Source organism: Homarus americanus, unplaced genomic scaffold (assembly GCF_018991925.1).
Source record: "Homarus americanus isolate GMGI-L3 unplaced genomic scaffold, GMGI_Hamer_2.0 scaffold39905, whole genome shotgun sequence".
Classification (NCBI taxonomy): Eukaryota; Metazoa; Arthropoda; class Malacostraca; order Decapoda; family Nephropidae; genus Homarus; species Homarus americanus.
This window is the reverse complement of record NW_024754064.1, coordinates 69,958-94,429: the sequence shown is the minus strand read 5'-3', so window position 1 is coordinate 94,429 and position 24,472 is coordinate 69,958. Positions and strand designations below refer to the sequence as shown.

Genomic DNA, 24,472 nt, shown 5'->3' with positions numbered 1-24,472 from the left:
GAAATGGTGGACCAAATGTTTCTCCTGTGATCCGGGTTAAAGGCTCAGGGGAGAGGGGGGAATGTGGGGGTCTTTCCGTTACTGATTATGGGTCCATCCCTTTTAGTCTAATGGGCGCTTTCCCTCACTGTTAACGGGTCGTTCCCCTCATTTGTAATAGGCCCCAGGGCATAAAAGAACCCTGAAATATTAGAAACAAGGCATAATAGACCTCTAAGCATAAAAGGCACGATACACATAATAGACTTAATTATAATAAACCCAACAGACATAATAGATTTAATCATAATGGATCCAAGACATAATAGACCCAATTATAATAGACCTAAGACATAATAGAACCAATTATAATAGACCTAAGACATAATAGAACCAATTATAATAGACCTAAGACATAATAGAACCAATTATAATAGACCTAAGACATAATAGAGCCAATTATAATAGATCCAGACATAATAGGCCCCAATTATAAATAGACCTAGACATAATAAACCAATTATAATAGACTGGAACATAATAGGAGCCCAATTATAATGAGCCTAAGACTATAACAGACCCGAATTATAATAGACCTAAGACATAATAGACTTAATTATAATAGACCTAAGACATAATACTCAATTATAATAGACCTAAGACATAATACTCAATTATAATAGACCTAAGACATAATACTCAATTATAATAGACCTAAGACATAATAGACCCAATTATAATAGACCTAAGACATAATAGACCCAATTATAATAGATCCAAGACATAATAGAACCAATTATAATAGAACCTTAAACACGCATAGTCACTCAAAAATATATATATATACAAAATTGTGTTGAGAATTATGACACAACGGACGAAGCATTTTGACAACCCTACCGAGACAACAGGAGTCACAGTGTTCATATTGAAACTCATTGATCACCCCGAGTACAGATAGTTATTTTGAGTGACTGTACATATATCCAGAGTTACAGGGAGATGATTATAGTGACTGCCTCCCTGACCCTACGATACATAAGGTGACTGTAAGATATGACTGTAATGACGGAGAATTAAGGGGGGGTGAGGGAGAGTACCCAGTTAATAATGAAATAATACTGATGATTTTTAATTCTGAAACAAAACGATTAGTTGAGCACCCTAGAAGTGAGAGCCACTACAACTACTCTCACAACCACAACTACAACCACTACTCACATTATAATAAGTAGGCTATACACAGCGCTGGGGTCAACACCATTACATCCACATAGCCTAGTATAGCCCAGCAAAACATTATATAGCCCTAATATAACATAATATAAGCCGGTATAGCCTCATAGGGACTCATGTGGCATCATATAGCCTGGTATAGTCTCATATAGCTGTCTGGTATAGCTTTACATAGCATCATATAGCCTGGTATAGTCTCATATAGCTGTCTGGTATAGCTTTACATAAGATCATATAGCCTGGTATAGTCTCATATAGCTGTCTGGTATAGCTTTACATAAGATCATATAGCCTGGTATAGTCTCATATAGCTGTCTGGTATAGCTTTACATAAGATCATATAGCCTGGTATAGTCTAATATATCACTGGTATAGCTTCATATAGCATCATATAGCGCGGTATAATCACATATAGCCTGGATAGCCTTATATAGCCCTGGTAATATAGCCAGATGATCTCCGGATCCCTGCCAACCGCTATGTGTGTGTGTGTGTGTGTGTGTGTGTGTGTGTGTGTGTCTTTACAGTACAGTGTCTGTCTGTCCTGACCTGTCTGATAGATGTGTTTCGTCAGTGAGGGATCTTATCAGCTCTATAGAGTAACTTAACCTGTGAGTTTTATATAGAAGTAATTAACAAATCCAAATTAATAACAATAGCAACAAATTAATTATCCATTTATTATTTTACAAAGGTTAAAAATATTCATAGAATGTTAATTAATCCTTTGTATATTATATATGTACAAAAATAATCGTAATTATATAATCAATTTAAAACAATAATTAATGAGGATCTACTGAGAGGATGTTTATATTTAATTTATTAAATAACAATAATTTAATATTTTAAGGTTAGGTTAGGCTAGGTTAGGTTAAGTTGGCTTGGGTTAGGTTAGGTTAAGTTGGCTTGGGTTAGGTTAGGTTAAGTTGGCTTGGGTTAGGTTAAATTGGCTTGGGTTAGGTTAGATTAAGTTGGCTTGGGTTAGGTTAAATTGGCTTGGGTTAGGTTAGGTTAAGTTGGCTTGGGTTAGGTTAGGTTAAGTTGGCTTGGGTTAGGTTAAGTTGGCTTGGGTTAGGTTAAATTGACGCAGGTTGGTTAAGGCTTGGCTTGGGTTAAGTTACTTAAGTTGGTTGTTGGCTTGGGTTAGGTTAAGTTGAAGCGGGTTGGGTTAGATTAAGTTGGCTTTAATAGTTGGGTTAAATTGGCTTGGGTTAGGTTAGGTTAAGTTGGAAGTTGGGTTAGGTTAGGTTAAGTTGGCTTGGGTTAGGTTAGGGGTTAAGTTGGCTTGGGGGTTGAGGTTAGATTAAGTTACGGGTTAGGTTAAATTGGCTTGGGTTGAGTTGGGTTAGGTTAGGTTAAGTTGTTGGGTTGGGTTAGGTTAAGTTGTTAGGTTAGGATTGTTGGCTTGGGTTGGGTTAGGTTAAGTTGGCTTGGGTTGGGATTGGGATTAAGTTGGCTTGGAGGGGTTAAATTGGCTTGACTTGGTTAGGTTAAGTTGTTAAGTTGGCTTGGGTTAGGGGTTGTTGGCTTGGGTTAAGGTTAAGTTGGCTTGGGACTTTGGTTAGGTTAAGTTGGCTTGGATTGAGTTGGCTTAAGTTGGCTTGGGTTGGGATTGGGTTAAGTTGGCTTAGGTTAGGTTAAGGGCTTAGGGTTAGGTTAAGTTGGCTTGGGTTGGGTTAATTAACTTAGTTAGTTAAGTTGGCCGATTAGGTTGGTAGGTTTAGCTGGTTTTAAATTTAGGTTAGGTTAAGTTGGCTTGGATTAGGGTTAAGTTGGCTTGGGTTGGAGGGTTAAGTTGGCTTGGGTTGGGTTAGGTTAAGTTGGCTTGGGTTAAGAGTTAAGTTGGCTTGGGTTAGGTTGGTTAAGTTGGCTTGGGTTGGGTTGGTTAAGTTGGCTTGGGTTGGTTAGGTTAAGTTGGCTTGGATTTGGTTGAGTTAGGATTCTTGGATTAGGTTAGGTTAAGTTGACCTGGTTAGGTTAGGTTAAGTTGGCTTGGGTTAGGTTAGGGTTAAGTTGGCTTGGGTTAGGTTAGTTAAGGTTGTTAGGTTGGGTTGGGTTGGGTTAGGGCAGGTTAGGCTGTTAAGTTGGCTTGGGTTAAGGTTAAGTTGTGGCTTTGGGTTGGAGTTGGTTGGGTTGGAAAGTTGGCCCAGGTTGGGTTGAAGTTGGCTTGGGTTAGGTTGAAAGTTGGCTTGGGTTGGTTAGGTTAGGTTTAAGTTGGCTTGGGTTGGGTTGGGTTAAGTTGGCTTGGGTTTAGGCCAAGCCGGGTTAAGTTGTCAATGCTTGGGTTGGGTTGGGGACAGGAGTTGAAAGCTTGGGGCTTAGGGTTATAGGTTAAGTTGGCTTGAGTTAGGTTAGTTGTTGGCCTGGATTAGTTAGGTTGCTGGCTTGATTTTTCAGGGTTAGGTTGTTGGTCAGTTGAGCTGTTGGATTAGGTTAGGTTGAGTTGGCTTGGGTTGGGTTAGGTTAGGATCGGCTTGGGTTAGGTTAAGTTGGCTTGGTTGGGTTAGTTGTTAAATTTGGCTTGGGTTGGGTTAAGTTTGAAGTTGGCTTGGGTTGGGTTAGGTTAGGTTAGGGCTTGGATTAGGTTAGTTAAGTTGGCTTGGATTAGGTTAGGTTAAGTTGGCTTGGGTTAGGGGTTAAAGTTGGCTTGGGTTGGGTTGGGTTAAGTTGACTTGGGTTGGGATTGGGTTAAGTTGGCTTGGGTTGGGTTGGGTTAGGTTAGTTGGCTAGGTTGGAGTTGGGTTAAGAAGAAAAAGAAAGCGAAAGAGACGGACAAAGAGACAAGGGGCAGGACCTCCCCCCTTCCTCTTTACCAACACCACAACAAAAAACAGATGCACCAACACTAACACTGTACACACGGCGCTCCACACTTAGCGCGGCACAGGGGGTGAGGGGAGCAGGAGGGAGGAGGGGAGAGGGGAGGAGGGAGGGGAGTAGGGGAGGGAGAGGGAAGGAAGGAGAGCAGGAGGAGAGGGAAGGAGAGGGTGGGAGAAATCCACACACACACACACACTATAGTTAAAGAAAGAGCCATCCAATCATTTACTTGGCTGTTAATTTTGGGCTGTATATTGGAGAGAGAGAGAGCAGTCACCAAATCACAACAGACCCAATCACAGCAGAGAACCAATCACAGCAGAGTTAATCACAGCAGAGAACCAATCACAGCAGAGTTAATCACAGCAGAGAACCAATCACAGCAGAGTTAATCACAGCAGAGAACCAATCACAGCAGCGTTAATCACAGCAGCGTTAATCACCGCAGAGTTCATCACAGCAGACTCACTACAGTAACGTTGGTGAATCACTGTATAACCTCTGGGGACAACACCTGCTGTATCATCTTAATGGGTTCCTGTCTTAATGGGTTCCTGTCTTAATGGGTTCCTGTCTTAATGGGTTCCTGTCTTAATGGGTTCCTGTCTTAATGGGTTCCTGTTCTAATGGGTTCCTGTCTTAATGGGTTCCTGTCTTAATGGGTTTCTGTCTTAATGGGTTCCTGTTCTAATGGGTTCCTGTCTTAATGGGTTCCTGTCTTTATGGGTTCCTGTTCTAATGGGTTCCTGTCTTAATGGGTTCCTGTCTTAATGGGTTCCTGTCTTAATGGGTTCCTGTCTTTATGGGTTCCTGTCTAATGGGTTCCTCTCTAATGGGTTTCTGTTCTAATGGGTTCCTGTCTTATTGAGACCCAGTGCTAATGGTTTCAAATAATAATGGGTTCCAGTTTTGCTACCACCACTACCACCCCCACGACCACCACTACTACCCATCTACCAACAACTATTTACCACCCCCTTCACCACCACTACCACCTCCCCTCCACCACCACCCCCACCACTATCCACCATTACCTATTACTCCCACCATCTCCACCCCACTACTACCACCTGCCTGCCACCACCACTACCCACCTACCATCACCACTACCCATCTACCACCACCACCTCTACCCACCTACTACCACTACCCACCTACCACCACCACCACCAGCTACCACAATCACTTCCCTGTAATTAAACTCAGAGAGCGGAAACCAAATATTGCGTTAAGCCTCAGGTGAACACAGGTTAACTTCTCGTGTTTAATTGTGCTTGTAATTAACCCCAAGACGCCAGGTGAGGAGGAGGAAGAAGAGGAGGAGGAGGGAAATAGGACAAAAGAGGAGGAAGAAAAGATGAATAAGAAGAATTGAGGACGCAAGTGAAGGAGGAGGTGAAGGAGGAGGTGAAGGAGGAGGAGGTGAAGGAGGAAGGAAGGTTAGGTTAGGTTGTGGGGTCATGTTTTAGTGGAACTCCCCAAATAGCGTCACACACACACACACACACACACACACACACACACACACACACACACACACACACACACACACACACACACACACACACACACACACACACACACACACACACACACACACACACACACACACACACACACACACACACACACACACACACACACACACACACACACACACACACACACACACACACACACACACACACACACACACACACACACACACACACACACACACACACACACACACACACACACACACACACACACACACACACACACACACACACACACACACACACACACACACACACACACACACACACACACACACACACACACACACACACACACACACACTACTGAAAGAGTCGATACGACAAACTTTCGGCCAACAACACAACACCTGATCACACAGACAGACACACAGACAGACACACAGACAGACAAACTTACTTATAAACGAACTAAACAGTAGATGAATATTGCCATCAGCTTGTCTATCTGTAGTCAAGAGCTGTCTGCCTGTGTCTGTCTATCGTTCCTTCACCACTATGAAAACTTCCTACACCACTCACTTTCTTGTTAGCTTTCTCGACTACTTATACCGCCATCTGGAAGAACGAGAATCGTCTGTGGCTGCCGCCTTCATTGACTTCACCAAAGTATTTTACCTAGTCGACCAGAATTCAATCGTCAACAAAGCTATCAACCTCGGGTTTCGAAGAAGTCTTATACCATGGCTTACAGACTTCCTCAGTGACCGATGCTAAGCCGTACGCTTCCGAGGGGCTGTCTCCATTTTTCATTCACTCACCTATGGCATCCTCCAAGGCACCAAGATGGGACCACTCTGCTTCCTTATGCTCATCAATGATCCCTAAAGAGAACCCCTGCTCGCTGGAAATATGTCGACGACTCCACCATTGGGATCAGTGTCAACAACTCCGCTCCCGACTATACCGCCCTACAGGATTTATTTAAGTCTCCAAAATTTGGCCACCAACTACCACGTCACCATCAACCAAACCAAGTCCATGGTTATGCACACCAACCTCTCCTCCGACGTTGTCCCCCCTTCCATTACTTTAGGCCTCCAACATACTCCAGGTTGTCGACTCCAATGAGCTCCTCGGCGTCACCATAGACAACAAACTAAATTGGAAAACACACGTCAGTGAAGTTGTCAAATCCTCCAGTTTCCGTCTCCACCTCCTCCGACGACTCAAGTCCCTCAGAGTTCCTGCGCCTGAGCTCCTCAGTGTTTACTTAACATTCATACTTCCCAAGCTAACCTATACCTCTCCTGCCTGGTCTTCCTCCTAAATGCCACACAACGTAAACGCCTACAAAAGGTGCAAAAGCGGGCATGCAAGATTATTCTCTCCCCTTCCTACTCCACATATCAAGAAACGCTCAACACACTGCCCCTCTCGGCTCTCTCTGACCATCACCACGACCTCATCTGCAAATTTGGTGAGAAGCTTCTGCACCATCCTCGACACCGGCTCCTACTACCAGCAGAGATCCCTCGTCCGAGAATAGCTGTTCGACACCACAACCGCATCCAGCCCATACGAGCACGTACTGATCGCTTTAAGAACAGCCCAGTCCCATCCATTGTAAAAATTATCAATGACTTGTAACCAACCAGTGTATTCACTCCCAGTCAATATTACCTTTTTGCACTGTCACTATGTTGAAATGCCCTGTAGTATGACCTTCTCCCCACCTAGTTAATATATACCGTATGTGTATAACTTATGTTACTTGTATATTATCTGTAAATCAAGAGACCCATTCCCCAATTATGTAACTGTATAATTTCTGCCTTCCGGCTGCCATGCTCTTTCAATAAACCGTTAATTATTATTATTAAAGGTTGCCCCCCGTGTAACGAGGATGGCCGACCCAAGGGCCACCTAAGCGTGAATTTGTTTAAGGTGAAGAAGCTGTCGCCAACACAGCAACCACACCCTAAGTTAACAAGCTGCATGACCAAGAAGACCGGACAACTCGTCAACTGCACTGGCTAACCATTACCCCGGAATATGATCCACAAATCGATTAGCATCCAGGTTCCCAATTTCTGCTGGGTAGACAGAAGCAAATGGCATAAACAAACTTGCCTATAGTTTCACCCTGCCCGGGGATCGAACCCGGGACCACTCGCTTGTGAGGCGAGGATGCTGACCACACACACAAAATTTTCTCCCCTCTGGAATGGGTGGATGGGTGCTCTCTCAATGTCTAATTGCTACCCAGGGCGATCCTGCAAGAAGAGGAGGAGGAAGTGTAGAAGATGGGAAGAGGGAGGAAGGAGGAAAGGGAGGGAGAGGAGGAGAGCAGGAGATGGGAGGGGAGATGGGAGGGGAGAGGAGGGAAAAGTGAGGGTGAGGCTGAAAACAGGGAAGGACAGAGAGATTCATACACATAAATCACAATAACTCTTCCATACAATACATATACACTATCCAGACAACAAACCCTGGAGATCATCTGGGTACTGTCATATCACCCTGGAGGTCATCTGGGTACTGTCATATACCCTGGAGTGGTCTGGAGGGCATCTGGTTACTGTCATATACCCTGGAGGCCATCTGGGTACAGATCATATACCCTGGAGGCCATCTGGGTACTGTCATATACCTGGAGGCCATCTGGGTACTGTCATTACCCTGGAACCATCTGGGTATTACACCCTGGAGGTCATCTGGGTACTGTCATACCCTGGAGGCCATCTGGGTACTGTCATACACCCTGGAGTCATCTGGTACTGTCATACACCTGGAGGTCATCTGGGTACTGTCATATACCCTGGAGGCCATCTGGGTACTGTCATATACCCTTGAAGGTCATCTGGGTGCTGTCATATACCCTGGAGGTCATCTGGGTGCTGTCATATACCCTGGAGACCATCTGGGTACTGTCATATACCCTGAAGGTCATCTGGGTACTGTCATACCCTGGAGGCCATCTGGTACTGTCATACACCCTGGAGGCCATCTGGGTAATGTTATATACCTTGGAGGTCGTCTGGGTACTGTCATATACCCTGGAGGCCATCTGGGTACTGTCATACACCCTGGAGGTCATCTGGGTACTGTTATATACCCTGGAGGCCATCTGGGTACTGTCATATACCCTGGAGGCCATCTGGGTACTGTCTACACCCTGGAGGTCGTCTGGGTACTGTCATACACCCTGGAGGTCATCTGGTACTGTCATACACCCTAGAGGTCATCTGGGTACTGTCATACACCCTGGAGGCCATCTGGGTACTGTCATATACCCTGAAGGTCGTCTGGGTACTGTCATATACCCTGGAGGCCATCTGGGTACTGTCATATACCTGAAGGTCGTCTGGGTACTGTCATACACCTTGGAGGTCGTCTGGGTACTGTTATATACCCTGAAGACCATTTGGGTACTGTTATATACCCTGGAGACCATGTGGGTACTGTCATACACCCTGGAGGTCATCTGGGTACTGTCATACACCCTGGAGGTCATCTGGGTACTGTCATACACCCTGGACGTCATCTGGGTACTGTCATACACCCTGGAGGCCATCTGGGTACTGTCATACACCCTGGAGGTCATCTGGGTACTGTTATACACCTTGGAGGTCATCTGGGTACTGTTACATACCCTGGAGACCATCTGGGTATTGTTATATACCCTGGAAACCATCTGGGTACTGTCATATACCCTGAGTCATCTGGGTACTGTCCTCTCCCTGGGCCTGGGTACTGTCTATACCCTGAAGTCATTTGGGTACTTTATATACACCTGGAGACCATCTGGGTACTGTTATACACCCTGGAGACCTCTGGGTACTGTCCTATACCTGAAGGTCATCTGGGTACTGTCATACACCTGGAGGCCATCTGGGTACTGTCATACACCCTGGAGGTCATCTGGGTACTGTTATATACCTTGGAGACCATTTGGGTACTGTTATATACCCTGGAGACCATCTGGGTACTGTCATATACCATGAGCCATCTGGGTACTGTCATACACCCTGGAGGTCGTCTGGGTACTGTCATACTCCCTGGAGGTCATCTGGGTACTGTTATATACCTTGGAGGCCATCTGGGTACTGTTTATACCCTGGAGAGCATCTGGGTGCTGTTATATACCCTGGAGACCATCTGGGTACTGTTATATACAGAGACCATCTGGGTACTGTTATACACCCTGGAGACCATCTGGGTACTGTCCTACTCCTGGAGGTCATCTGGGTACTGTCATACACCTTGGGCCATCTGGGTACTGTCATATACCCTGGAGGTCATCTGGGTACTGTCATACCCTGGAGACCATCTGGGTACTGTCATACACCCTGGAGGTCATCTGGGTACTGTCATTACCCTGGAGGCCATCTGGGTACTGCCATACACTGGAGGCCATCTGGGTACTGTTATACACCCTGGAGGCCATCTGGGTACTGTCATACACCCTGGAGACCATCTGGGTACTTGAACACCCTGGAGGTCATCTGGGTACTGTCATACACCCTGGAGTCACTGGGTACTGTCATCACCTGGAGACCATCTGGGTACTGTTATACACCCTGGAGGCCATCTGGGTACTGTCATTATACCCTGGAGGTCATCTGGGTACTGTCATACACCCTGGAGGCCATCTGGGTACTGTCATACACCCTGGAGACCATCTGGGTACTGTTATACACCCTGGAGGCCATCTGGGTACTGTCATGTCATTCCCTGTCATGTCATACCCTGTCATATACAAGAGACTATACCGGGTAATGTTAACATGAGTCACCAACACCAGGTCATGTTATACTGTACAGGGTATATATCAGTGCATAAATCACTTTAACATGACCCGAAAATAATATTAACACAAAGACTTAAGAGGAAGTGAAGTGTTAATCCTAAGAGAAATGTTAAGACTTTAAGACTTAAAAGACCAAAAAGACCTAAAATTAGACTAACAGCCGTACTTTTGAAACCAATTTTAGGTAAGTGTTGTTATTATGTCAACTGTTGCCACACCTATAATATAGAGGGGAGTTATTTTCTTTCACCCAACAGCGGTACTATGATGGCTATCACTGTCTGGTTCCTGTTACTGTCGGCTGTCATTTTAATCACACCTGCCTTCCACCGCAGACAAAGCTCCCGCATAACTGTTCCTTTGTCAGTGAGGCAGGGCCTGCTCCCATAATGTGGTGTTGGAGTTGGGGGAGAGGAGGGGTTTGCTCTTCCTCATGTATGGGTATAATCATACGGCCGTAACATCTAAAACTAACACGAAGTAAAACAAATAATAATAATAATAATAATAATAATAATAATAATAATAATAATAATAATAATAATAACAAATCAACTCGTATCAGTAAATATTAATTAGTGGTAACCTTTCACTGTCTCGGATATCCTTAATTAATTCCTACCTCATTACCAACAATATGATAATTAACAAGAGAACCAAGAGGATGAATTAAATATCCATCAGTCACTCAGATTCCTTTAATTAATTCTGATCATCTTTATTCCCATTAATTCTGGTCTATTCCATGGAGCCAGAATTAATTTTACTATGAGAATTAATTTGTAAGACATATATAATCTATTTAGGCTGGTGATTAATTCCAGCTAATTCTTCATTACCTGAGAATTAATTAAGACATGATGACATAATGAATTTAAATACCCTGATTATCTTAAGAATTAATAGAGGAACATAAAATCACATACAGAAAAATATTCACCCAAAATACCCAATAATTCTATCTAATTCTCGACCTTTCATTAACATTACTAATGCTGAGTCACCGTCCATCGTTAATGACATAGTAATTAATGAGAGGTGATTAACTCTCCTTAGAGGATGATATTTACAAGTCATAATGAACCCTCTTGTACTAATCGACCCCTGACCTGACCTGACCTGACCTGACCTGACCTGATTATGGGATTATATTAGGTTGGAGGATTTATCTGATGGATTCCAATACTTATGGTTAGGTTAGGTTAGGTTAGGTTAGGGAAGTAGGATTGGAACTACATGAATGGGTTCCAATCCCGATGCTTAGGTCAGATTAAGTCGGGGTCTATTAGGACTGGGGCCCAATCGGACTTGCATTCATGTTACTTATCACTACCAAAGACACACCCAGCAGTTACCTTCAAACGGTGGGGAGCCCCTGGTTGACCCTTCTGAGAATAAGGCGTCAGATCTTACCTGTAATAGAGAAAATACTACATTAGGAAGGAGACAGGTAATCACACACACACACACACACACACACACACACACACACACACACACACACACACACACACACACACACACACACACACACACACACACACACACACACACACACACACACACACACGGGTTATGTATTATTCTTACCCAATTTACTTACAAGGTCATAAAATATTTGACCCTAGGTATAACGAAGCCTGGTGACCTCATACAAAAATAAACCTTGACCTTAATACACATGACCCCTTGTAGAAATGACATTTGACCTGATGACCTGCAGGTTACTAGGTCAAAGGTCACAATATTACCATTTAAGTTATAATAGAGGGAGAGATTTACTGTTTATATAGCCCTTTATCTCTCTCTCTCCCTCCTCACCCCATTCCCATATCTCCTCCCTCACCCCCATATCTCCCTCCATCACCCCCATATCTCCCTCCATCACCCCCATATCTCCTCCCTCACCCCCATATCTCCCTCCATCACCCCATATCTCCCTCCCTCACCCCCATATCTCCCCTCCTCACCCCATATCTCCTCCATCTCTCCTCCATCACCCCCATATCTCCCTCCATCACCCCCATATCTCCCTCCTCACCCCCATACCTCCCTCCCTCACCCCCATCTCCCTCCATCACCCCTTTCTCCTCCATCACCCCATATCTCCCTCCATCACCCCCTCCCCTCCCTCACCCCCATATCTCCCTCCATCACCCCCTATCTCCCTCCATCACCCATATCTCCTCCATCACCCCCCATATCTCCCTCCATCACCCCCATATCTCCTCCATCACCCCATATCTCCCTCCATCACCCCATATCCTCCTCCTTTCCCCTCATCTCATCTATACCTTCAGAGGTCCGACCGCCGCCCTCACATCACCATTATTTCCCTTACTGCTCTGTGGTGGCGTTATCATCCTCCCTCACCCCATCTACGTATTTCCCTCACTCTTCGCCTTCCTCACTACCTAACCCCTCACTGCCCCCCCTCACTTCAACTTCTCTCCTCGCTGCACCTCCTCTTCCCGATTTTCAAGAAGGGAGATAGATCACTATCCTCTAACTACCGTCCAGTCAGTTAAACATCAATTATAGGCAAATTACTGGAAGCAATAATTTCAAATTTAGTTCGAAATCACCTGGAGAAGCACAAGTTGATCAATGATTCCCAATATGGCTTCACAAGCGGGCGTTCATCTCGGACAAATCTGTTAAAAAATTGTCATCTGTTTTTGAATCAGTGGACGATGGGCGCGATTATGATGTGGAATATCTCGACTTCAGCAAAGCCTTCGACAGAGTCCCCCGCGAAAGACTAATACGAAAAGTGGAGGCTCATGGCATTAAAGGAGATATTCTAAAATGGATTAGGGAGCGGCTACAGAACAGAAAACAGCGAGTGAGCATTAATGGCTCTTCATCCGAATGGAGTAACGTCACTAGTGGAGTACTTGGACCATTATTATATATTTTGGGCTCAAAGATCGAAAACGACCACAACGCGTTATGGATTGCTTTTCTTCAAAAGAACCAGAAAGCGAAATTTTGCGTCTTGGGTTTTGCCCAATAGATACAACTTAACCTAACAAACATAACCTAACCTGTAGCAAAATTTCGTTTCTCGCTATTTTCCAAACAACCACAACGCGTTGTGGTTAGTTTTACTCTTCCCAACATATACATAAACGACATAGATATCGGCGTAGACAGCAACATAAGTAAATTTGCTGATGACACTAAAATAGGACGTGTAATTAAATCTGACGAGGACTCCGCAAAACTACAGGAAGATCTAAACAAATTTTTCGAATGGTCTGAAAATGACAGATGAAATTCAATGTGGACAAATGCAAAGTACTTAGCATAAGAGATGTAAACAGGGAAACCAGATACCAGATGAACAACGATGTTATGAAAATCCGACTGAGAGAAAGATTTCGGAGTAATGATAAGTAGGAATCTTAAGCCAAGACAACAATGTGTATTTGCTCGAAACACGGCTAATAAAGTACTTGGGTTCATATAAAGGAGTGTTAGTTACAAGACAAGAGAGGTCATCCTAAAACTATATCTTGGGCTTGTGAGACCTCACTTGGATTACGCAGTTCAGTTTTGGTCACTGTACTGTACTACACAATGGATATAGAATCCCTAGAAAAAAGTCAGTGGAGAATGACAAGACTAATCCCGGGCATTAGGAACCTTGAGTACAGAGACAGGTTAAAGCATCTTAATTTGCACTCCCTCGAGAGACGTAGAGTGAGGGGTGATATGATAGAGGTGTATAAATGGAAGTCAGGGCTAAACAAAGGTGACATTACAAAGGCACTCACACTATCCAACCAGGAGCGAACTCGTAACAATAGTATTAAATTAGACAAATTAGATTTAGGCGCGAAATAGGTAAATATTGGTTTGGAAATAGAGTAGTGGATGAGTGGAACAAGTTACCTAATATCATCATTAACTCTAACCCTTCAGTACACAAGGAGGCAGCCTGGCCGACACTGTACTCGACCGCCTTCACTTCCTAAACTGTACAGTGAGGTAACCATTTACACTAGGTCGACTGTAAGTGGGACCGAACCAATGACCCCTTAGAGCATGAGACGTGTGCTGTATCCATTCAGCCACCGCACTAAGTTAAAAATAGACCCACAAATTACAGAGTCCTCAAATAAAAAATTATCCTTAACAAACTACCCCAGATCTGGTGTTCAAAATGGCGTCATAATAACACTAAGACTTTTGAAAAATTCGTAAGTTCAAATTTCCTTCTAATTCAGGGGTGAAAACGTATCTAATGGCTTCGCTTAACCCTTATAGCACTAAATTAACTACAAAATGGTGCTGGAATAACATTGTGATTCAACAACCCTTCAGGCAAAATGAAACAAGAGACTTAAATTGAAACACCACACACACACACACACACACACACACACACACACACACACACAGAATCCGACAAGAAATCTTCCAAAGTCAAATTCATTTTATCTCAGCTGGGGATTAGGGAGAGATTGTGAGGGATTAGGAAAAGATTAGGGATGGATGAGGAGGATTGGGTGACATGGGTAAGAAGTGAGGAGGATTGGGAGGAAATGAATGGGATTGTGTGGGATTAGGAGGGATTGAGAGGGATTGAGAGGGATTAAGAGGTAATTGAGAGGGATTGGAGGAGATTAGGGAGGTTGAGAGGGATTGGAGGCGATTAGGAAAGAATTGAGGAGGTTGGAGGCGTTGGAAGGAATTGGAGGAGGATTGGAGGGAAGATTAGGAAGGAATTGAGAGGGATTGGAGGCGATTAGGAACGAAATGTAAGGGATTAGGAGGGATTGGGTGGGTGCTTGTGAATGGGTTGGAAGATTTTTAGGTAGTGATTGGGAGTTTGACCCTCTCTCTCTCTTCTCTCTCTCTCTCTCTCTCTCTCTCTCTCTCTCTCTCTCGGCAACACAGGCTCCTTAACATACAATACAATGTTGCCATAACAGAGGGTCGTGTTACCCTCGACCTGTTTCCTCAGGTGAAAATCATTCCCTCTGTTGTCTGCCTTTGCCACGACCGGGAGGAGAGGAGAGAGAGAGAGAAGGAGAGAAGAGGGAGGAGAGGAGGGAGAGAGGGAGAGGAGGGAGAGAGGGAGAGGAGAGGGAGAGGAGGGGAGAGAGGGAGGGAGAAGGAAGGGGAGAAGGGAGAGGAGATAGAAGGAGGAGGAGAGGGAGAGGAGAATGGGAGAATAAAGTGAAGCATAGGGAAGGAGAAAGGGAGGAAAGGAGAGGGAAAGATAAGAGAGAGAAGAAGGGAAAGAGGTGGAGAGGAGGCTTGGAATCTAACCTAACCTAACCACAACCTACTATGGGCCTGAGACAACTGCGGTCATCCTGGGAAAAAAATATATATATACAGTATATAAACTCCACCGTCAGGGCGAAGATTACCGAGAGCATTTTTCCCCAGGATTAACGATGCTCTCTTTGTTTCGCTTTTGTTTTCATTTTACGTCGGTTTCTCTTAGAGGTTTTTGAGGTGAAATTGAATTCTTTTGGTAGTGTGTGTGTGTGTGTGTGTGTGTGTGTGTGTGTGTGTGTGTGTGTGTGTGTGTGTGTGTGTGTGTATTACTATGTTAATCTTAGTTATCTCTTGTTGGCTCTGTTGTTGATTTTCGTAAGGTGAGAAAGATGGATTTTAAGGTACCTGTAGAGACGTTGTGGCAGGGAAGACCGTAAAGGAATAATAATGAATGAATGATAAATGGCAATGAAAGGAGGGAACGTGATAAGAATGAATAGATGAATAAAGAAACTTACGAATGATTGGATGAATGAACAACAGTGAATGAAGAAACAGTAATAAGAATGAAACGGAGTACAAACGTTTTATTTCTCTCTCTCTCTCTCTCTCTCTCTTTTCTCTCTCTCTCTCTCTCTCTCTCGTAATCAATAATATAGACAATAATTACATTACAGTGACCAAGACGTCAACTTTATACTGAACCCGAGCGAGGTGCCAACTGGTCGGTGCTATCCTAGTGACCTTGACCTTTGACCTCAGAAACATAAGGGCACAAAGGCTTATCATGGTGAGTATAACTGGTCGGTGCTATCCTAGTGACCTTGACCTTTGACCTCAGAAACATAAGGGCACAAAGGCTTATCATGGTGAGTAGTTTAAACCCATTAACTGTTTACGTTGTTGAGTTATGTCGTGGACAATCACTATTATCAAAGCTGTCACCTTGAAATTTAGGTAACATTATCGTTTCGGTCCTGTGCCCATTTTGCCAAGGTTAGACTCGTTCAAAACACATCAAAAACCACCGGAAAAACATCATTTCAAACTAACCTAACAACCCAGCATAACCCTACCTAAACATCGGAAAAAAACATCATTTCAACCTAACCTAACCTAACCTAACCCTAACCCAACTAGCATAACCTAACCTAAATTCGCTACATAACCGAAACGATAATAATACCGAAATTTATCCTTCAGACCTCAAAAAACACCAGAGCTGTACCTGCTATCACGGAGAATATATCCACCAACCTAACCTAACCTAACCTAACCCCACACGCACTGCCCGCCTAACAAGAACGTCGCCTCGGGGTCATATAATAACAAGGTTCACTAGAAATAAATATATATTCAGTAGGCTTTCAAAAAGTACTTCTAGGTCAAGTTTACAACCTAAAATATGTATGTTTAAAATCCCTTGTGTGTGTGTGTGTGTGTGTGTGTGTGTGTGTGTGTGTGTGTGTGTGTGTGTGTGTGTGTGTGTGTGTGTGTGTGTTTTAGGGAAATAAACAGACAGTGAAAGACAAAATTTCCCGGTAACTGGTGTTTACTTGTAGGTTAGGTTAAGTTAGGAAAGGTTAGGTTAGGTTGGAAAAATAGGTTAAGTTAGGAAAGGTTAGGTTAGAGTAATTAGGTTGAGTTACAATAAATTTGGTTAAATTAGGTTAGGTTAAGTTGTCATTGATATACAGAGAGAGAGAGAGAGAGAGAGAGAGAGAGAGAGAGAGAGAGAGAGAGAGACTAACGACTTCACGTTATCGCCTTGATGACTCGCCAACTGAGGAAGAATTCTCGGTGTGGTTGACGAGAGGTGTAAGAGTTGAGACCTGGTGAGAAATATTTGAAATGTGATACGATTGAAGTCAGGAAACTCAGTGCGAGGTGTGTGAGAGGTGAGAAACATATGAAGTGTGAGAGGTGAGAAACATATGAAGTGGAAGGTGAGAGACATATGAAGTGTGAGAGGTGAGAAACATATGAAGTGTGAGAGGTTAGAGACATATGAAGTGTGAGAGGTGAGAGACATATGAAGTGTGAGAGGTGTGAAACATATGAAGTGTGAGAGGTGAGAAACATATGAAGTGTGAGAGGTGTGAAACATATGAAATGTGAGAGGTGAGAGACATATGAAGTGTGAGAGGTGAGAGCATATGAAGGTGTGAGAGGTGTGAAACATATGAAGTGTGAGAGGTGTGAAACATATGAAGTGTGAGAGGTGTGAAACATATGAAGTGTGAGAGGTGAGACATATAAAGTGTGAGAGGTGAGACATATGAGAGTGAGAGGTGAGAAACATATGAAGTGTGAGGGTGAGGAAATATGAAGTGTGTGAGGGTGGAGACATAGTGTGAGAGGTGAGAGACATATGAAGTGTGAGAGGTGAGAGACATATGAAGTGTGAGAGGTGAGAGACATATGAAGTGTGAGAGGTGAGAGACATATTGGAAGTGTGAGAGGTGAGACATATGAAGTGTGAGAGGTGAGAAACATATGAAGTGTGTGAGAGGGTGAGATGAAGTGTGAGAGGTGAGACATATGAAGGTGAGAGGTGAGAACATATGAAGTGTGAGAGGTGAGAAACATATGAGTGTGAGAGGTGAGAGACATATGAAGTGTGAGAGAGGTGAGAGACATATGAAGTGTGAGAGGTGAGAGACATATGAAGTGTGAGGAGGTGAGAGACATATGAAGTGTGAGAGGTGAGAGACATATGAGAGTGTGAGAGGTGAGAGACATATGAGTGTGAGAGGTGAGAGAGCATATGGAGGTGTGAGGAGGTGAGAAACATATGAAGTGTGAGAGGTGAGAAACATATGAAGTGTGAGAGGTGAGAGACATATGAAGTGTGAGAGGTGAGAAACATATGAAGTGTGAGAGGTGAGAAACATATGTGTGAGAAACTTTTGCCAAAATTACTAAACTCACCAAATATATACAACGTGAAATTGCAAAAAAAAAAATCGCCAAATTCACGAAATACCAACTAACGAACCCGTCATAACAAGTTCGTAAAATGCTTAAAATTCACGAAACGCGAAATCTAAACGAAACAAAAAAATGCTACGATTGAGCTAGGAAAAGAAAATAATTTAAGATAGATTTAGAATTCGCGCCAGTCGCCAAAATCAGAAACAGAAAGTTACACCTAGCGAAAACTTTAGCAACAATGTGCAACAGAGAGACGCCCAGTGAGTGAAACTATCGAGGGAAAACAAACTAGAATATGTCATGTGTTTTAGCTTTGGAGTTATATAGCTGTGTGTTAGCTGTCGGATTATAGCTTATGTATAACACAGAATAGCTTCCTTCGTAAGACAATGTAGCTTTACCTAACACAGTGTAGCTTTCTTTACCTAACACAGTATAGCTTCCTATAACAGTATAGCTTCCTTGCCTACAACACAGTATAGCTTCCTTACCTAACACAGTACAGCTTCCTACCTAACACAGTATAGCTTCCCATAGCACAGTATAGCTTCCCTTACCTAACACAGTATAGCTTCCTATAACACAGTATAGCTTCCTTACCCTAACACAGTATAAGCTTCCTATAACACAGTATAGCTTCCCTTACCTAGCACAGTATAGCTCCTTACCTAACACAGTATAGCTTCCCTATAACACAGTATAGCTTCCTATAACACAGTATAGCTTCCTACCTAACACAGTATAGCTTCCCTTACCTAACACAGTATAGCTTCCCTTACCTAACACAGTATAGCTTCCCTACCTAACACAGTATAGCTTCCTATAACACAGTATAGCTTCCTATATAACACAGTATAGCTTCCTTATAACACAGTATAGCTTCCCTATAACACAGTATAGCTTCCCTTACCTAACACAGTATAGCCTCCCTTACCTAACACGTATAGCTTCCTTACCTAACACAGTATAGCTTCCTTACCTAACACAGTATAGCTTCCTATAACACAGTATAGCTCCCTATAACACAGTATAGCTTCCTTACCTAACACAGTATAGCTTCCTATAACACAGTATAGCTTCCTTACCTAACACAGTATAGCTTCCCTTACCTAACACAGTATAGCTTCCTTACCTAACACAGTATAGCTTCCTTACTAACACAGTATAGCTTCCCTATAACACAGTATAGCTTCCTATAACACAGTATAGCTTCCTATAACACAGTATAGCTTCCTTACCTAACACAGTATAGCTTCCCTGTAACACAGTATAGCTTCCCTATATAACACAGTATAGCTTCCCTTACCTAACACAGTATAGCTTCCCTTACCTAACACAGTATAGCTTCCCTATAACACAGTATAGCTTCCCTTACCTAACACAGTATAGCTTCCCTTACCTAAAATACGTAAGGATAAGTGACTATTAGGACTGGTCACAGTAGCCGTAGGTAGCCATAGGTAGTCGTAAGTAGCCACAGGTAATTACAGGTAGCCAGGGACAGCAGACACACACACACACACAGACAGACAGACAGACAGACAGACACACACACACACACACACACAGAACATGTAAAGTGTCGTGTGTGTGTGTGGGGGAGTTAATGACGAGCGATGGTCAATTTAAGGTCAATGTACAAAGACAATCGCATTAGAGGTCTCATCCAGGCGTCTATGATCTACCGATAATCCTTTTTAATTAACCTACATTAATACCCCTTGGTCTCTCCTCCCTTCCTCCTTTCCCCTTAGGACCCTCTTCTTCCCTCAAGCTGTCCCTCTTCTTCCCCTCGCTCTCCTCTTCTCCCCTAAAGCTGTCCCTCTTCTTCCCCCTCAGCGTCCCTCTTCTTCCCCTCGCTGTCCCTCTTCTTCCCCCTCAAGCTCTCCTCTTCTTCCCCTCAAGCTGGCTCACTTCTCCATCCCCTCAGCTCTCCTCTTCCCCTCATCCGTCCCTCTTCTTCCCCTCAACTCTCCTCTTCCCCTCAAGCTGTCCCTCTTCTTCCCCTCAAGCTCTCCCTCTTCTTCCCCTCAAGCTCTCCCTCTTCCCCTCAAGCTCTCCCTCTTCCCCTCAAGCTCTCCCTCTTCTTCCCCTCAAGCTCTCCCTCTTCCCCTCAAGCCTGCCTACCTTCCCCTCTAAGCTTTGAGGATATGTTGGTATAGGAAGGAGGTGGTTTAGCCTACCCAATTGAGGGCTCCTTCCTAGGTCTAATATTGTGAGTGAAGAGAGAGAGAGAGAGAGAGAGAGAGAGAGAGAGCATTGAAATAAAAATAAATAAATAAGATACAATACGTTAATTATCCATTCATCAATTATCACTATTTCTAATTTCACAAAATAAATAAATAACAAAACAGTGAAGAGAGATAAGTTTAATAAGAGGCAACCAGATTCATCCAAGTTTCGGTGATTGCTATGACGTCATTTCTCGGTACATACAACAGCTGTCAGCAAGTCTTAATTTATTTCTAACGCTCCTACACAAATGTGAATCCGTCTCCTTGGTCCCTAAAAAACCATCGTTTATAAGACGTGAATCCGCCTTTCAACCAAACTTGATGACACACACACACACACACACACACACACACACACACACACACACACACACACACAGGTAGAGAATGGGAGAGCACAGCGAGATCTCCCGGGCTAGATTATGGCACTCGTGGGTCGGTGAGTGTCTGTCCTCGACCAACCAGACAGCGATGACGGCTTACATGTCGTCACTGGAGCACTACAGGCTAGACCGTGGATATTTTATCTATTCATAGTCATATCTAGGGCCTACTAGAACTGAGGTCTACTAGAACTGGGTCTACTAGAACTGGGGCCTACTAGAACAGGGGCCTACTAGAACTGAGGTCTACTACAACTGGGGTCTACTAGAACTGGGGGCACTAGAACTGGGGTCTACTAGAACTGGGGTCTACTAGAACTGAGGTCTACTAGAACTGGGCCTACTAGAACAGGGGCCTACTAGAACTGGGTCTACTAGAACTGGGGCCTACTAGAACAGGGGCCTACTAGAACTGAGGTCTACTACAACTGGGGTCTACTAGAACTGGGGGCTACTAGAACTGGGGTCTACTAGAACTGGGGTCTACTAGAACTGGGGCCTACTAGAACTGAGGTCTACTAGAACTGAGGTCTACTACAACTGGGGTCTACTAGAACTGGGGCTACTAGAACTGGGGTCTACTAGAACTGGGGCCTACTAGAACTGGGCCTACTAGAACTGAGGTCTACTAGAACTGAGGTCAACTAGAACTGGGGCCTACTAGAACTGAGGTCTACTAGAACTGGGGCCTACTAGAACTGGGGTCTACTAGAACTGGGTCTACTAGAACTGGGGCCTACTAGAACAGGGGCCTACTAGAACTGAGGTCTACTACAACTGGTCTACTAGAACTGGGGGCTACTAGAACTGGGGTCTACTAGAACTGGGGTCTACTAGAACTGGGGCCTACTAGAACTGGGCCTACTAGAACTGAGGTCTACTAGAACTGAGGTCAACTAGAACTGGGCCTACTAGAACTGGGGCCTACTAGAACTGGGGTCTACTAGAACTGGGCCTACTAGAACTGGGGCCTACAAGAACTGTGTCTACTAGAACTGGGGCCTACTAGAACAGGGGCCCTACTAGAACAGGGCCTATTAGAACTAGGGCCCTGTGGAACTGGGCCTGGGAACTGAGACTTACTAAAACTGGGGCCTACTAGAACTGAGACCTATTAGAACTGGGGCCCACTGGGAACTGGGGCCTACTAGAACTGGGGCCCTGCTAGAACTGAGGGTCTACTAGAACTGAGGTCTACTAGAACTGGGGCCTACTAGAACTGAGGTCTACTAGAACTGGGGCCTAGAACTGGGGCCTACTAGAAGTGATGTCAACTAGAACAGGGGACTAAAGAACTGGGGCCTACTAGAACTGGGGCCTACTAGAACTGGGGCCTACTAGACCTAGGTCCCTACAGAACTGGGTCCTACTAGAACTGGGGCCTCCTTAGAACTGGGTCTACTAGACCTAGGTCCTACTGAACTGGGTCCTACTAGAACTGGGGCCTACTAGAACTGGGGCCTACTAGAACTGGGGCCTACTAAGTGATGTCAACTAGAACAGGGGCCCTAAAGAACTGGGGCCTACTAGAACTGGGGCCTACTAGAACTGGGGCCTAGACCTAGGTCCTACTAGAACTGGGTCCTACTAGAACTGGGCCTACTAGAACTGAGGTCTACTAGACCTGGGTCCTAGAACTGGGTCCTACTAGAACTGGGCCTACTAGAACTGGGGCCTACTAGAACTGGGGCCTACTAGAACTGGGTCCTACTAGAACTGGGGCCTACTAGAACTGGGGCCTACTAGAACTGGGGCCTACTAGAACTGAGACCTATTAGAACTGGGGCCTAAGAACTGGGGCCTACTAGAACTGATGTCTACTGGAACTGGGCCTAAAAGAACTGGGGCCTACTAGAACTGGGGCCTACTAGAACTGGGGCCTACTAAACTGGTCTACTAGAACTGGGGCCTACTAGAACTGATGTCTACTAGAACTGGGGCCTAAAAGGAACTGGGCCTACTAGAACTGGGGCCCTACTAGGAACTGGGGCCTACTAGAACTGATGTCTACTAGAACTGGGGCCTAAGAACTGGGGCCCTACTAGAACTGGGGCCTACTAGAACTGGGGCCTACTAAAACGCAGGGTCTACTAGAACTGGGGCCTACTATACCTGGGTCCTACTAGAACTGGGTCCTAATAGAACTGGGGCCCTACTGAACTGGGTCCTACTAGAACAGGGCCCTGGGAACTGGGGCCTATGGAACTGGGGCCTACTAGAACTGATGTCTACTAGAACTGGGGCCTAAAAAGAACTGGGGCCCTACTAGAACTGGGGCCTACTAGAACTGGGGCCCTACTATACCTGGGTCCTACTAGAACTGGGTCCTACTAGAACTGGGGCCTACTAGAACTGGGGCCTACTAGAACTGGGGCCTACTAGAACTGGGGTCTACTAGAACTGGGGCCTACTATACCCAGGTCCTAGAACTGGGGCCTACTGAACTGGGTCCTACTAGAACTGGGGCCTCACTAGAACTGGGGCCTATTAGAACTGGGGCCTACTAGAACTGATGTCTACTAGAACTGGGGCCTACAAAAGAACTGGGGCCTACTAGAACTGGGGCCTAGAACTGGGGCCTACTATACCCAGGTCCTCACTAGAACTGGGTCCTACTAGAACTGGGTCCTACTAGAACTGGGTCCTACTAGAACTGGGGGCCTACTAGAGCAGGGCCTACTAGAACTGGGGCCTACTAGAACTGGGGCCACTAGACCTGGGTCTACTAGAACTGGGTCCTACTAGACTGGGGCCTACTAGAACTGGGGGCCTACTAGAACTAGGGGCCTACTGGGGGTCTACTAGAACTGGGGCCTACTAGACTGGGGGGCCTACTAGTACTGGGGCCTACTAGAACTGGGGTCTACTAGAACTGGGTCCTACTAGACTGGGGTTACTAGAACTGGGTCCTACTAGAACTGGGTCTACTAGAACTGGGTCCTACGAGAACTGGGGGCCTACTAGAACTGGGGGCCTACTAGAACTGGGGCCTACTAGGGCTGGGTCTACTAGAACTGGGGCCTACTAGAACTGGGTCTACTAGAACTGGGGCCCATTCAACAGGTAACCAAAATATCCATACAGTATCATAAGGACCTAAGTGACTTGGAACACCAGAATCACAAGTTAAAGATCCCAACACGGTGACTCTCTCTCTCTCTCTCTCTCTCTCTCTCTCTCTCTCTTCTCTCTCTCTCTCTCTCTCTCTCTCTCTCTCTCTCTCTCTCTCTCTCTTTTTCTCATCCTCTTTTCTTTAAGTCATATTTAATGCAAAATTCAAGCCAGTTGCCACTCCTTCCCTTACCCCTCTCTCTCTCTTCTCTCTCTCTCTCCTTGTCAATCATCTAGTTCATG

At 44.8% G+C, this 24,472-nt stretch overlaps 1 long non-coding RNA gene across 1 annotated transcript in view; it reads right to left on the bottom strand.

Moving 5' to 3' along the window:
- The window catches only part of LOC121855685, a 68,965-nt gene that overhangs the window by 165 nt on the left and 44,328 nt on the right, over nucleotides 1-24,472 (bottom strand). The window contains exon 2 of the long non-coding RNA XR_006086831.1: nucleotides 11,685-11,742. This is a non-coding gene — a long non-coding RNA (uncharacterized LOC121855685). The remainder of the gene's footprint in view (nucleotides 1-11,684; nucleotides 11,743-24,472) is intronic.